Source organism: Salmo trutta, unplaced genomic scaffold (assembly GCF_901001165.1).
Source record: "Salmo trutta unplaced genomic scaffold, fSalTru1.1, whole genome shotgun sequence".
NCBI classification, from domain to species: domain Eukaryota; kingdom Metazoa; phylum Chordata; class Actinopteri; order Salmoniformes; family Salmonidae; genus Salmo; species Salmo trutta.
In genome coordinates, this window is record NW_021823248.1 from 1 (window position 1) to 16,336 (window position 16,336).

General features: G+C 51.7%; 1 pseudogene; it reads left to right on the forward strand.

Moving 5' to 3' along the window:
* The first annotated feature begins 5,251 nt into the window (after window positions 1-5,251).
* Window positions 5,252-16,336, forward strand: part of LOC115189904 (methyl-CpG-binding domain protein 5-like) — an 11,278-nt pseudogene continuing 193 nt past the window's right edge.

Genomic DNA, 16,336 nt, shown 5'->3' on the forward strand with positions numbered 1-16,336 from the left:
TTCCTGTCGTGTTAAGCATTCAAAATGTAACAAGTACTTTTGGGTGTCAGGGAAAATGTATGGAGTAAAAATTACATTATTTTCTTTAGGAATATAGTGGAGTAAAAGTTGTCAAAAATATCAATAGTATAGTACAGATACCCCCCAAAAAGTGTTTTACTTAAGTACTTTACACCACTGCCTTTTATTGAATCAGCAGAAGTGAAACGTGACAGATTTGTAATTTAATTTGAATTAATATCTGGATAGACACTTTTCTTTTGGGTTCCATAATTATGTAACACCATGTGTTTCTTGATTTTGCTCTTTGCTCTTGTCCTGTCAGACACATCTCCACCGCTGTGCTCTCAGAAAATACTAAATGGAATCCTTGGGACATCCCAATTCTGACGTCACCCCTTTAAAGTTACAATTTAAAAGGAAAAAGGCAAAGGCAAAAAAGGCAAAGTGCCAAGGCAAAAAAGGCAATGAAAAAAGGCAAAAAAGGAAAAGAAAAAAGGAAAAAAAGGAAAAGAAAAAAGGAAAAGGCAAAAAAGGCAAAGGCAAAAAGAGGCAATGAAAAAAGGCAAAGGCAAAAAAAAAGGCAATGAAAAAAGGCAAAGGCAAAGAAAAAAGGAAAAGGCAATGAAAAATAGGCAAAGGCAAAAAAGGCAATGTTTAGAGTTTAGGGTAAGGACGTCCCAAGGATTCCGAATTGCGCCAACGCTGTGCTCTCCAGCTCTCTCCTCATCTCTCTGAGGCGCAGGAGCAGTAAAGCACTCCATCTTTATCCCAAGCCTAGGGAGAACCAGCCGAGACATTTGATGGGTAGGCTTTTTATTTGTATTTTTAAAGGGCCAGAAGGAAATTGGAGGGAGTTGAAATTTACTATTTCAGCCACCATGGACTTTCAAGGAATCATTTGATACTCGGAAAGATGGAAAAACGTTTTTTTAGGCTATAAGATCGGAATCTCAAAAGCTCCTGTCTTTGCAAAGCAACCCTCTGCTCAGCTATTCTTTCACTGGCCTGTCTCTGCCTCGTCCCTAGCTGGAGACGTTTCACATAGGAAAATACGCTCAACGCTCCCCAGTTACGATAAAAACTTCGACATTTCAATTCGGGGTATACTTTTTTCGTACAGTGGAATATCGATAAAGGCATGTTAATGTTTTGGAGTTTGTGTTAGATTACACAGGTATGTTTATTTACAATTCCCTTTCGGTTAACGTTAGCTACTTACTGGCATTAGCATTCTGCTAGTTAGCTAGCTTAGCTAAGTTGGTTACCTAGCCTGACATCGAAAGATCATGTTTTGCTAGCTGTCTACTAGCTAACGTTAGATAGCTAGTTATTATCGATGGGCTAAATAAGGACCACTAGTGGTTGTTTTTCTTAAAACAACCGTCTTATATTGACTTTGTAACGTTAGACCGAAGAGTTAGGTAACTGTTAGTGAGCTAATATCAGGTGACTAGATATCACCCACCAACCAGTAAACATGTTGATTCTTTGTAGCTAACGTTAGCTAGCTAGGTTAAGTAACGTTGGATATCAGCTGATATGCTAGTTTGGTAGCTAGCTATGTAGATAGTGACATAGTTGGCTACCTTGCCAACTGAACTATCTAACTAACGTTAGCTAGCTAGCTAGGTAAAGTAACGTTAGATATCAGCTGATATGCTAGTTTAGTAGCTAGCTATGTAGGTAAGGTAGCCAACTATGTCACTATCTAGCTAACGTTAGCTAGATAAAAACTCTATGTCCCCCAAAGGTAGCTAACGTTATCTGGGTAGCTAGCTAACTTGTAATAATTTATAGTAGCTAGACCTTTTTGATTCTGCAGACGAAAAGGAGTGCTCTATGTACAGTAACGTGATGCATTGATCGAGCCATTTCCACAAGCCATTTGATTTGGCATTTCAGATTTCTATGGTGCAATAGCTTGCCATCACAGATCGTGCCAATTATTAACAATAGCCTAGTTTCGCAGCTGTACAGGTGTGTGTCTGTTTCTTCCTCATCTTCGTGTGGTTGTCAGTTTAATAAGAGTTAGTGAGCTACCTGCTGTCATTTCTCTAAATATATTGTGGAAATGCAGCACCTGACTCACAGAGAGCTGTGCAATGCCATTATGCCTGCTGTCATAAATGGGTCGTTGCTTTTCTGCAACCCAAAATGGGCCCAGTCTGATGTGTCAGCCCCATGACATTCCAGAGGTTCAGCCAGTAGATCTTTCACCAAATCAAATCCTCACACAGGAGATTTGTCATAGATGTATTAGCCCTGTAACACATCTGTATTCATATTCAGTGTTTTTGGCATGACGATTTCCATAAAGACGATTAGGTATTCTTTGACAGTGAATAGGGGTTTTACATAATCAACTATCATAAGTAGTAAGTAAGTAGCCTTGGCTTGTGCAAGTGGAGCGGCTCATCTCCAGTTTCTGTATTGTGAGGCAGCTTGATGTACAAGTACACCTCCTGGACAGGACGCTAGTCTATAGCAGGGCCTTACCCTCAATCAATCTCCTTAATACTGAGTGCCAAGCAGAGATGCATCGGGTCCCTATCATAGCTACATCATATAATACAGATCCTTCTCTCTTCCCATCTGCTTGTTGTGACCCTGGGCGCCTCTCCACCCGTCTGCCCATACCTTGACTCCAGATAGAACCTGATGCTTGTGTTGCCTCTTTAGCTCTCCCCCTCCCTCCATTCATTCCTACACAGGGACAGTTATGAGTCAGCACACAAGGGCTTGGATTAGTAGCCTGTGACCGTACAGCACTGAGCCTTCTGACAGACAAGGCCAACGCATGGCCACACAACAATAGTAAGATCCTTGGTCTTTAGAAAATATATTTACACCCCCGGAGTGCCACTCCTATATCTTTGACAGAACTTGTCTGCAAGGAATTATTCAGTGGATCAAACTGATGTTAAATCTGCACCGTTAGATAATGGTGGGTAGGTCAGGTAGGTCTGAATTGGACATAACAGGAATGTAGGCTACAACCACTGCACATACACAAACCTTTCAGTTTGTTGTTGCAGGTAGTTTTGTGTAAATGTTGGTTGATGTCATACAACAATGTTTTCTAATACTTTTCTTTATTTTTCCCAGTCAGGAACCATGGGAATCCCTCAAATAACCTGCCCCAGAAGGAATACCTAGCATGTCTTCATGAGCCGCGCCAGGTTCCAGCTGTTGCCCCAGTCTCTCTGAATCTGATTCAGTGTCTATGGCTCTGAATGACAGAGACAAATATGGAAATCCTCGTTGGTGTTCAGATAGTAAACTATGAAGGGTCTCAAAGGTTAGGATTCACAGTGAGCTTGGCCTCACATCACCACTGACCCCAGCCCATACTTCATCCAACTTTGAGAGTGAAATTGTAGTGCACTGCAAAAGTCCTCCTTTATTGGAGACAAAGATGCCATGTACTTCTGAAGTCTGTGGTTGAGGTGTCGATATTGCTCTAAGGTGTTGTTGTACTAAACCAACTAGAACAATGAATGGAGGAAAGGACTGTAAGGGAGGGGTCTCAGAGGGGGTGGGGGCATACAGGCCCCTGTCCAGGTCCCTATTGGCTGGCATCGCAAGGTGGATCCAACTAATGGAGTCCTCTACATCAGGTAAGACCCATTGCAGTGCCTCTGTTTTTGTATGATGCTGTTTGGTTTGTAACCTACAGTCTTGGTGGCTAGTATCATCTATCCAACCTGTGTGTTTCTTTCAGAGAGGTTGGGATAAAGCAACAGATACATTTCCTTATGAGGACACTCATGTATATGGACGATAAATGTTTTTGTTCTAAGCATTTTGTTTGGTTTGTAACCTCCAGTCCCAGTGGATCGGTGCTGTCCTGTCCTAGACCAGGTGAAGAGCTACCTGCTCACAGACGGGACATGTAAGTGTGGCCTGGAGGTGCCCACTCATCCTCCCCAAAGGTACGTTAACTAACCATCTTGGTTGTCCTGTCTGTCTAAGCCTTTAGCTAACCTACATTGACTCTCTGAATGCGTTAGCTGCCAAGAAACACCACACAAAGCTTGAAGGGATACTTTGGGATTTGTCAACAAGGCCCTTTATCTACTTTCCCCAGAGTCAGCATGCTAGCAGAGTTAGCAATTGCGCTAGTAAGCAACTCTTCAAACCGCACGCAGAGAAATAAAACTGGTATCCACAAGTTATCAGACTCTGGGAAGATATCAGGCCTCATTTCCAATATCCCGAAGTATCCCTTTTAAGGGTAGAGATGAAGGTTTACTCCTGAGTGATGCAATGAACAGTTTGTTAAACCCAGGTATTCAATTAAACTGAGGTTGTTGTCCCCTCATATAGCAGGTTATATTAAAAAAAAAAAAACATCATATAGTAGGCTATAGTTTCTGCTGCATACAGTCTTAATTTCTACTTTTTTGTGTGTTTGTTGGCGTTATATTGAAATACGGAGACGGGCAGGGGAACTGCGTTCATATTCAAGGCAGGGGCCAATATGTATTCATATAAAAGGTGATGTAGTCTTCTGGAGACGCAGGAGGCTTGGAGGAGGATATGACCTCACACAGTAGGCGGACGTTCCATTTTTTTTTACTGATGTTACTTTATGTACTTCCTTGTGATAAACGCCGCTCCTTTCACCTAAGACCGGCCAGGTAACAGAGAGCTGACTCTCCCATTTCCTCAGGTGTTTACTTTGATCCGGGGGCATGCCGTTAAACAGAGGACGGCAGACGACGTGAGAGGCAGATGAAGACGTCACCACAGCTGTGTATCCATAAGAGAAAGCTGCTGGCGTTGGCCACTCTACACAAAACTATGGCGCTACCACACCCCTGCTCTGACTCTTACCAGTCCTGGGTGGAGGTACAAGTAAGTATCCTAGTGACTGTGTATCACTACTGTTTTGTGTTGTTTTCCAATGATACATTTCTCACAGATTTCAGACTGTTTCAATGGGTGATATAGAACAAGGGTCAGAAAAAAAGGTGGACCTTTGAAATTGGCTTCACAGTGGCATTATACACTTGCATTCAATGTTTTAAAGCTGGAATCCGTAACGGTGAAAACTGCTACGTCTCTTTGCGGTATTACAAAACAAGATGATGCTTCAAACAACAAACACTGTTTATTTCACTCTGAACATTGCATGAGCGATAGAACAATCAAGTATTTTTTTCTCTCACACAGTGGTGGATCCCTTCTGTTCTGTTTCATCAACAAAAACAACAACCAGATGTCCTAAGGCAAACAGTGGTGCTGTTTCCTCTATTGCAGATTTCAGCTTTAACACTAATTTCACTTATCTTCCCCCTCAGGTTCAACATCAATGGTCCCGTCACATTCCACAAATCCCCGAGCAATACGAAATAAATCTCACCAGTCACTGCTACCCAACTCTGTGGTTCCGAACTGCAAGAACCCTTTCAAAATGATGATGGCGGCTGCAGCAGGTCACCAGGCACTTTCCCCAAGAGCTAGGAGGTCCACCCAGCAGCTGGAGCGTTACTCTGGTTATCTCAACAGACAGCAGAGGACTGAGCAGTGAGCCTGGGCCCAGGTCTTCGTACTGCTCTGGCTATGGTAGCATGCTGAGTCCAGGGGGCCCCGGCTCCCAGCTCTATGGGCCCAGGGACGGGTCACCACTCTCCCCTAGCCTCAGGTCTGATCCTCTGGGGAGCCCAGATGGGTTTAGAAACAACCCCTGTGGCTTCCCTGGAGCCACCAGCTCCAGCCCCATCCACGGGGCCAACAGAACGCCTCTCTCCCCACCAGGGATGCTCCTCCACGGTTCTCCGGCTGGGGCCCAGACGTCCTGCGCTATGGCAGGAAGGACTAGCACGCCCCTCTCCCCTACTGCCACTGCCAAAAGCCCAGTCATGATGAAGAAGCCTGTGTGTAACTTCCCCAGATCCCCCAGTATGGATATATCCATACGAGCACCGTTTCACCACAATACACAGCCCGGCGCCCCACACCCTGGCCCCCCGTCTGCCATACCTCCCTCCTGCACCCTCCAGAAAAAGCAGATGACCTCTGAAAAGGACCCGTTAGGCATCCTAGACCCCATCCCCAGCAAGCCTAGCATCAGTATCAGCCAGACCAACTCCAAAACAAACTCCAACTTCCAACCTAGTGTCCACTCCTCTCAGGTAGCAATGATGAATGTAAACATGAACAACCACCCTCCTCCCGCCATCGTCCCCTTGCCAAGCAACCTCCCTCTCCCCACTGTCAAACCCGGCCCAGTGGGCCACAGCCACGGAGGCCACATGCAGAGGACTCAACAGCAGACCTTCATAACCACCTCCATGTCCCCCTCTCCCGTCACCTCCCCAGTCCACATGTCAGGCCCTGTCCTGGGCAGCAGGATGGAGGCCTCTCCCCAGCGCTCCCGCTCCTCGTCCACCTCCTCGGACCACGGGAGCTTTGCCATGCCCTCAGGCCCCAGTCAGGGTCCGTGTTGCGGGATGAAAGTTCCTCCTCGCTCCCCCCGTCCCACCATGCCCATTAACATGCCCTCCAGCCCCTCCTCTGCCAAGCCTGACTCACACCCACTCCACCAGTACAAAGACCTACCCAGTCAGCTGCTGGTTGAGATCAGTACCCAGAACGCTATCAACACCCAGCACAACAACCCCGGCATGTACCCCCCTGCCACCTCCTCTGGTCCCTCCATCGCTGCTCCTCACCAGGCCCAGAACCAGAAGGGCCAGAACCACCCAGGTCTGTTAGGGATGCCCCTGAACCAGATCGTGAACCAGCAGAATGCTGCTTCCTTCCCCGCCAGCAGTCTACTGTCAGCAGCAGCCAAAGCACAGCTAGCAAATCAAAACAAACATGGTGACAACAGCAGTGAGACTGGCAGTAGAGGTGGAGGCCCAGGTAGGGTTGATGGTAATGGTGGTAGTAGTGGAGTTGGGCATCCCAGCGGCCCTCTCAGTGGCATAGAGGGGCCCAGTAGCAGCACTTTAAACCCAATGCTTCCCCCTAACTCCACCATGCCCTCCATTGCGGAAGCAGCAGCAGCAGGGGGCCAGAGCGGTCGGGCTGCCCTCCGGGACAAACTCATGGCCCAGCAGAGAGACAGAGGAGACCCCCTGCTCCGTAAGCGCAAGCAGCAGCCACCAGGCCCACCACCGCCCAACAACCCCCTCAACCACCACGACAGCATGGTCTTTAACATGCTCAACAAGCCTCCTAACATGGGTGGAGGTCCAGGTCCCAGGCTACCACCACCAAGCTCAGCAGAACAGCTGAGGAAGGTGGCCCGGCTTGGGGGCCCTACCGACCAACACCTCCATGGCCCAGCTGCTTCAGTCCATGAGCAACCACAACAACCACCATAACCAGCACCAAGGCCCTGTAGGCCCCCCAGGACCTGGTCAGATGCACTACAGCGATGTGGCTGGGGTCATGCCTTCTGGAGCCTCCCAGCAGCAGAACCTACTGGCCCAACAGAGGATGCTAGGCCAAGGGGAGGGTCAAGGTATGTACTGCCGGAGAATGGACTCTGGAGGCCGTCATTCTCACAGCCCTCGGTTCCCAGGGTTGATGAACCAGATCCAGGCCAATTCGTTGGTGAACTGTGGCCCTTTGGGGCCTAGTGGACAAGTGGGCCTTGGCCCAGGGAACATGCCCCTGAGCCACCATCCTAACACTAACCCACCACCACTGTCCCACCCAAGTCAACATCCACATCAGCAGCAGCACAGCCACCTTCACGCTGCGCTGGGACGGACTAGTATGTCAGGAATGACTCTCGGCAACAATGATGGGAGTTGTGGTCCAACCATCTCTGAGCCAGGTGAGCCACTGAGAGAAACACACACTTTGTTCGATGATCGTGCTTTGCTCTGTGATGGTGTGAGAGTTTGGTAAATCCACCTGGATGGCCTTTGAGTTGAACGACAGTCTTTAGTCTCTCGTAGAGAGTGTATGTTGAGAGGCTGGCCCTCATGTTTGTATAATCATTCAGGCTTCTCTCTTTATTAGCATGCTAGTTGCAGTGCTCAGCTCAGTGGCAGAATAACATGAAAACAGATCTTTTTTTCTCCCTCCTTTTTAAGAAACGAGCTCTTGACCAGATATAGTGAAGAGCTGGTGTGAGCTGGCTGGTAGCTATAGTAACGCTGGCTTCTGAATGGAGGCCTGGGTGAAGCCTTTGGAGAAGGGTTGTATTCCTTCATTAGCCCTAGTATGTGTCTGCTCTGATATAGGCCTAACTGAATAGATCATTTTTTCCTTTGGCCCACTGTGTTGCACATGGCTGTAGTTGGCCTACTGTTGTGTGAACACTAGAGCAGGAAACAATGCTAGAGGCTATAAGATATGGCATATGTTTCTCAGGAAACCTAGTGGCTATCTTTCATCTCTTTGTGGACTGCTAGCCCATCTCCCTAGATGGGTTCATTCCAACCAAGCACTTCTCTTCCCCTACCTCATGCCCAGACAGCTCCCCCTCCCCAGCCACCACCATCCAAGCATCCAGCCCTGCCTCTGACCCCATCCCCCTGCCTAGGCCATTAAATCACATCCCTTCCTCAACCCCCAGTCTTCTCCCAGGCTGCAACCTCTGAAATAAGCCACGGCTCAGACAGCACCACCAATCACACCGTTCCCATAAGCAACCTCCCCGGCAACCATCACCACTATATCGTAGCAGTGCAGCCACACTGGCTGAGTGCTGGAGAGGCAGAGGCTAGTGGGAGGGAGAGGCAGAGGCTAGTGGGAGGGAGAGGCAGAGGCTAGTGGGAGGGAGAGAGGCAGAGGCTAGTGGGAGGGAGAGGCAGGCAGAGGCTAGTGGGAGGGAGAGGCAGGCAGAGGCTAGTGGGAGGGAGAGGCAGGCCAGAGGCTAGTGGGAGGGAGAGAGGCAGGGCAGAGGCTAGTGGGAGGGAGAGGCAGGCAGAGGCTAGTGGTGAGGGAGAGGCAGGCAGAGGCTAGTGGGAGGAGAGGCAGGCAGAGGCTAGTGGGGAGGGAGAGGCAGGCAGAGGCTAGTGGGAGGGAGAGGCAGGCAGAGGCTAGTGGGAGGGAGAGGCAGGCAGAGGCTAGTGGGAGGGAGAGGCAGGCAGAGGCCTAGTGGGAGGGAGAGGCAGGCAGAGGCTAGTGGAGGGAGAGACTATGGGAGGCAGAGGCTAGCAGAGGCTAGTGGGAGGCAGAGGGCTAGTGAGGGAGGCGTTAGGGAGGTGTGGGGACGATGATGAGAGGCAGAGGCTAGTGGGAGAGGCAGAGGCTAGTGGGAGAGGCAGAGGCTAGTGGGAGAGGGCAGAGGCTAGTGGGAGAGGCAGAGGCTAGTGGGAGAAGGCAGAGGCTAGTGGGAGGCAGAGGCTAGTGGGAGGCAGAGGCTAGTGAGGGAGGCGTTAGGGAGGGGTGGGGACGATGATGAGAGGGGGAGGCTAGTGGGAGGCAGAGGCTAGTGGGAGGCAGAGGCTAGTGGGAGGCAGAGGCTAGTGGGAGGCAGAGGCTAGTGGGAGGCAGAGTCTAGTGAGGGAGCTGGGGAGGCGTTAGGGAGGGGAGGGGACGATGATGAGAGGGAAGGCGAGTGAGAGGGGAGGAGGGTGGGGGGTGGAGAGGAGCTGGAGAGGCGCTAGGGAGGGGAGGCTAGTGAGAGGGGAGGAGAGGAGAGGCAGAGGCTAGTGAGAGGAGGAGAGGAGCTACACTAGTGAGGAGAGGAGCTAGACTGGTGAGAGGAGGAGAGGAGCTAGACTGACGAGAGGAGCTAGACTGACGAGAGGAGCTAGACTGACGAGAGGAGCTAGACTGGGGAGAGGAGCTAGACTAGTGAGGAGAGGAGCTAGACTGGGGAGAGGAGCTAGACTGGTGAGAGGAGGAGAGGAGCTAGACTGACGAGAGGAGCTAGACTGACGAGAGGAGCTAGACTGACGAGAGGAGTGGGAGAGGAGCTAGACTAGTGGGAGGAGGGGAGCTAGTGAGCAGAGGAGGAGGGGAGCTAGTGAGAGGAGGAGAAGAGGGGAGGCGAGTGAGAGGGGAGGAGAGTGGGGGGTGGAGAGGAGCTGGGGAGGCGCTAGGGAGGGAGAGGCTAGTGAGAGGAGGAGGAGAAGAGGGGAGGGCGAGTGAGAGGGGAGGAGAGTGGGGGTGGAGAGGAGCTGGGGAGGCGCTAGGGAGGGGAGGCTAGTGAGAGGGGAGGAGAAGAGGGGAGGCGAGTGAGAGGGGAGGAGAGTGGGGGTGGAGAGGAGCTGGGGAGGCGCTAGGGAGGGGAGGCTAGTGAGAGGCAGAGGCTAGTGAGAGCAGGAGAGGAGCTAGACTAGTGAGGAGAGGAGCTAGACTGGTGAGGAGAGGAGCTAGACTGGTGAGGAGAGGAGCTAGACTGGTGAGGAGAGGAGCTAGACTGGTGAGGAGAGGAGCTAGACTGGTGAGGAGAGGAGCTAGACTGGTGAGGAAGGAGCTAGACTGGGGAGAGGAGCTAGACTGGGGAGAGGAGGAGGGGAGCTAGACTGGGGAGAGGGGAGGGGAGCTAGACTGAGGAAGGGGGAGCTAGTGAGAGGAGGGAGCTAGTGAGAGGAGGGGAGCTAGTGAGCGGAGGGGAGCTAGTGAGAGGAGGAGGGGGGTGGAGAGGAGCTGGGGAGGCGCTAGGGAGGGAGGCTAGTGAGAGGGGAGGAGAGGCAGAGGCAAGGCTGAGGCAGAGGCTAGTGAGAGCAGAGAGGGGCTAGACTAGTGAGAGAGAGGAGCTAGACTGGGGAGAGGAGCTAGACTGGGGAGAGGAGCTAGACTGGGGAGAGGAGCTAGACTGGTGAGGAGAGGAGCTAGACTGGTGAGGAGAGGAGCTAGACTGGGGAGAGGAGCTAGACTGGGGAGAGGAGCTAGACTGGGAGAGGAGCTAGACTGGGGAGAGGAGCTAGACTGGGGAGAGGAGCTAGACTGGTGAAGAGAGGAGCTAGACTGGGGAGAGGACTAGACTGGGGAGAGGAGCTAGACTAGTGGGGAGAGGAGCTAGACTAGTGGGGAGAGGAGCTAGACTGGGGAGAGGAGCTAGACTAGTGAGGAGAGGAGCTAGACTAGTGAGGAGAGGAGCTAGACTGGTGAGGAGAGGAGCTAGACTGGTGAGGAGAGGAGCTAGACTGGTGAGGAGAGGAGCTAGACTGGTGAGGAGAGGAGCTAGACTGGGGAGAGGAGGGGAGCTAGTGAGAGGAGGAGGGGAGCTAGTGAGAGGAGGAGGGGAGCTAGTGAGAGGAGGAGGGGAGCTAGTGAGGGAGCTAGTGAGCGGAGAGGGCTAGTGGGCGTAGGGGAGCTAGTGAGCGGAGGGGAGCTAGTGAGGGGAGGGGCTAGTGAGGGGAGGGGAGCTAGTTAGAGGGGAGCTAGTGAGAGGAGGGGAAAATAGATCTGTGAGGAGTGGAGCACAGTACTACAGCCTAAGCCATCGGGCTCTCCAGTTTATTCGTTCAATTACAAGAATTTCCATCTTCCCACTCTTCTTCCATCATTTTGTTCAGAATTGATTTACCCTCTGACCTGTCTTCTCCAGGCAGTTAAGGTGTGGAATTTCCCTGATTTAAAAAAACAATGAACAGTATTATTCTTCCACCCCAGCAGGAGACCCATCTAACCTAGTAAACTGCAGCATGGCCAGCCTCCAGCCCCACGTCATCAACAGCTCCAGCAGTGGTGGTGGTACCCAGGTGTTCCAGCAGCATCATGCCCAGCAGCAGCAGCTTCATCAGGGCATTCAGCGGGCCATGCAGGGCCTCCCTCCTGGCTACCAGGGCTCCCAGCAACCTGGCTTCCCTGAAAACAACAACTCCAACTCCCACCCTATGGCCTGCCTGTTCCAGAACTTCCAGGTTAGTCTGTCTATTTGAAGGCGTGAAAACTCTCTGAACGTTGCAGATAGAAATAGAATGAATAGAGATTACAAGATTATCTGATTCACTCTTCACTACGGGTGGACGATCTACATGATACATTCCGTCCTCCTCAAAAGGCCCCAGTAGTTGTGGATTCTCTGACATGCTAGGAGTGATAATGACACCTTTTCCTTTTGTCTCAATGAACTTTGCGTCTGTGTTGTTTCAGGGGTGTTTGCCAGACAACAGCATTTCAGTCCCTCACTCACAGATGATCTCTCAGTCTGGTATGACATCACTTCCTGAGTCTCAGGGGATGGTGTCACACACCCAGTTTGGTGTCAGCCAACGGGAGATGCAGCAGACGCAGGGAGAGGGGCTTCCCCCAGGGATGCACGGCTCTGATAGGCTACCCAGCGGAGGGGTGGAGTCTGTAGACCCATCTACAGGGCTGTGGTGATGCTGCCAGTAAAGGAATGCATGTAGTCATCACCACCACGGATAGTGGCACTACCCAGTCCAGCCCTGTACCCACTCTCAGAACCATGACTGCCTTCACTAACTCCGTAGGGGAGCCGCTCAGCATCAACCATAACCTCCCTCACAGCCGTGCTGCAGTCAGCCATAGTGGCCACCGGGTAGCGCACCAGAGGGGGAGCAGACACCGACCCTGAGCCAACAGCCCAGACCCAGGCAGGTCAGAGCAGGACGGCCCCGGAAGAACTCTGGTCAGGGAAGAGTACTGTTAGCATCCCCGAGGGTCAGGGAGCTCTTCCAGAGGCCTCCCACCAGGACTACTTCAGATCCCCAGGCCATGGCACCCCCAGGGGGCAGTGGGAAGGCGAGACTGTGTACCCTGGAAGTCTGGACAGAGGTCACACGGCGTGGGGCGGTGAGGAGTTCCTAGAGTGCTCCACTCATGTCCGCAGCAGCCCCTGTATGGAGAGATCTGGGAGTCTAGCTCCTGCACCCCCCTGTCCAGCCGACAGCGCCCCCCACGAAGGTCACCACCACTCTCTCCCCGTCGCCTCAGACAAGGCCTTCCTGGAGGATGGATTCAACCGCTTCAACAACTGCAACCGGACGGCCGTGAACATCGTTAACTACAAAGAGAGGTTGGATCAGACTGTGGAGAGATGCGCCCATATGAACGGAGGTGGCGTCGGACCCCCCCAGGTCCAGTTCTCTCTACGGGGGTACGGTGTGTCTGACCCCCTCGGCCCCCCCCAGACAGGGGGACCTAACCGGGGACGACCAGTCTCCCAGCTCCTCCACCAGCCTGGAGGGTTCGTTGGTTAAAGAGTATGTGGGCCACTACAACGGTCACTTCAACGGAGGCTGTGCCCCCAGTCCGTCTGACACCAAGTCCCTGAGCAGCGAGGAGGACCTGAGGCAGCCGGACAGCCCCTCGTCAGAGATGCTCCACTATAGACCCAGGACGTTTAACATGGGGGATCTGGTCTGGGGACAGGGCTTTAAAGGGTTCCCATCCTGGCCTGGTAAACTGTCAGGGGAGGAGGCGGGCCACAACCATCACCACCATGGCAGCCTGCAGCTCAGAGAGGACAGCAAGGTGAGATGTCTTCGGAGAGAGGTGAAAGAAAAATACACACCAACAAATCTAGTTTTCTTTCACTATTAACTTTACTTTTGTACCTTTTCAGATGAAAGTAACTGTCGGCGATCACTACTTCTGAGCTCTTTAGACATGCTACTGATGGTCATGTTGATGGGACCTAGTCTGGCTTTTGGTCCTATTCTTAGACCCAACATAATGTCTGGCATCTGTTATTACCCCAGGTGGAGCCAGAGAAGCTGAGAACACTGTCTGACATCTGTTATTACCCCAGGTGGAGCCAGAGAAGCTGAAAACACTGTCTGACATCTGTTATTACCCCAGGTGGAGCCAGAGAAGCTGAAAACACTGTCTGACATCTGTTTTACCCCAGGTGGAGCCAGAGAAGCTGAGAACACTGTCTGACATCTGTTATTACCCCAGGTGGAGCCAGAGAAGCTGAAAACACTGTCTGACATCTGTTATTACCCCAGGTGGAGCCAGAGAGCTGAAAACACTGTCTGACATCTGTTATTACCCCAGGTGGAGCCAGAGAAGCTGAAAACACTGTCTGACATCTGTTATTACCCCAGGTGGAGCCAGAGAAGCTGAGAACACTGTCTGACATCTGTTATTACCCCAGGTGGAGCCAGAGAAGCTGAAAACACTGTCTGACATCTGTTATTACCCCAGGTGGAGCCAGAGAAGCTGAAAAACTGTCTGACATCTGTTATTACCCCAGGTGGAGCCAGAGAAGCTGAAAACACTGTCTGACATCTGTTATTACCCCAGGTGGAGCCAGAGAAGCTGAAAACACTGTCTGGCATCTGTTATTACCCCAGGTGGAGCCAGAGAAGCTGAAACACTGTCTGGCATCTGTTATTACCCCAGGTGGAGCCAGAGAAGCTGAAAACACTGTCTGACATCTGTTATTACCCCAGGTGGAGCCAGAGAAGCTGAAAAACTGTCTGACATCTGTTATTACCCCAGGTGGAGCCAGAGAAGCTGAAAACACTAACACATGACCTAGAGGCCCTCGACAGAGCGACCAAGAGGAACAGAAAGTAAGTTAATTGCTGTAGGATGGATGGTACTGTACATGCTGTGATTATTTACATCAGTGTGTATGTGGAACCAGTTTCTCCTGTGTTTTAAAAAGATGAACGGATGTGTTTTATTTGCTCTATTTTAAGAGTGGAATTCCATTCTAGAATGTTGATGGGTCGGGTTAGTTCCATCCTGGCTGGCTAGTTCCATCCTGGCTGGCTAGTTCCATCCTGGCTGGCTGCTCTGTGTTGAGGAGAGGTTAATACCACTGACTACTGAATCGCCTGTCTGTACTCTCTGTCTCACTCTGAGCCCTGGTCAAAAGTAATGCACTGAATAGGGTGTTTTTGGGACTGCCACTTCCCTGCTGCTGCCCTGGCTGGCTAGTCATTACCCCCTGGATGCCCTGGCTGGCTAGTCTTTACCCCCTGATGCTGCCCTGGCTGGCTAGTCATTACCCCCTGATGCTGCCCTGGCTGGCTAGTCATTACCCCCTGATGCTGCCCTGGCTGGCTAGTCATTACCCGCTGATGCTGCCCTGGCTGGCTTGTCATTACCCCTGATGATGCCCTGGTGCTGCCCTGGCTGGCTAGTCATTACCCCCTGGATGCCCTGGCTGGCTAGTCTTTACCTCCTAATTCTGCCCTGCTGGCTAGTCATTACCCGCTGATGCTGCCCTGGCTGGCTAGTCATTACCCGCTGGTGCTGCCCTGGCTGGCTAGTCATTACCCCTTGGTGCTGCCCTGGCTGGCTAGTCTTTACCCCCTGGTGCTGCCCTGGCTGGCTAGTCATTACCCCCTGATGCTGCCCTGGCTGGCTAGTCATTACCCCCTGATGCCGCCCTGGCTGGCTAGTCATTACCCCCTGGTGCCGCCCTGGCTGGCTAGTCATTACCCCCTGGTGCCGCCCTGGCTGGCTAGTCTTTACCCCTGATGCTGCCCTGGCTGGCTAGTCTTTACCCCCTGATGCTGCCCTGGCTGGCTAGTCTTTACCCCCTGATGCTGCCCTGGCTGGCTAGTCTTTACCCCCTGATGCTGCCCTGGCTGGCTAGTCTTTACCCCCTGATGCTGCCCTGGCTGGCTAGTCATTACCCCTGATGCTGCCCTGGCTGGCTAGTCTTTACCCCCTGATGCTGCCCTGGCTGCTAGTCATTACCCCCTGATGCTGCCCTGGCTGGCTAGTCATTACCCCCTGATGCTGCCCTGGCTGGCTAGTCATTACCCCCTGATGCTGCCCTGGCTGGCTAGTCATTACCCCTGGTGCTGCCCTGGCTGGCTAGTCATTACCCCCTGGTGCTGCCCTGGCTGGCTAGTCATTACCCCCTGATGCTGCCCTGGCTGGCTAGTCATTACCCCCTGATGATGCCTTGGTGCTGCCCTGGCTGGCTAGTCATTACCCCCTGATGATGCCTTGGTGCTGCCCTGGCTGGCTAGTCATTACCCCCTGATGATGACAAACCTCCTCCACTACAACCTGTTCTCACTCACTCACACACACAGCGCTTACCTCACCTTAGCTCTTCTCCCTCAATGTTCGTTAAAATGTACCTGGACCACAGTCAGTCTCATTGCTTTCAGCTCATGTTATAATTGCATACTTTATCCTTCCGTAGCAGGAGGCAGAGTTGAACAAATCTATTCATATTTTTGTCCAAAGCTAAAAGAAAATGCTTAGTGTTTAGTTGTGGACTTATTGATGTTTCTGAACGTGATCTTGTTTTCATTGTTCCCAACAGAGCTGGGAAGTTGAATAATCATTTAGAAGCTGCTATACATGAGGCCATGAGTGAGCTGGACAAGATGTCAGGGACTGTGAGTATACAAGTACCATCTAGAAAGATTACAACACCATGCTCTCCCAGATGGCCTCTCCTCTGTCTCCCTCCTTCTCTCTCCCTCTGCCCCTCTACCTCTCCCCTCCTTCTCTCTCCCTCTGCCCTTCTACT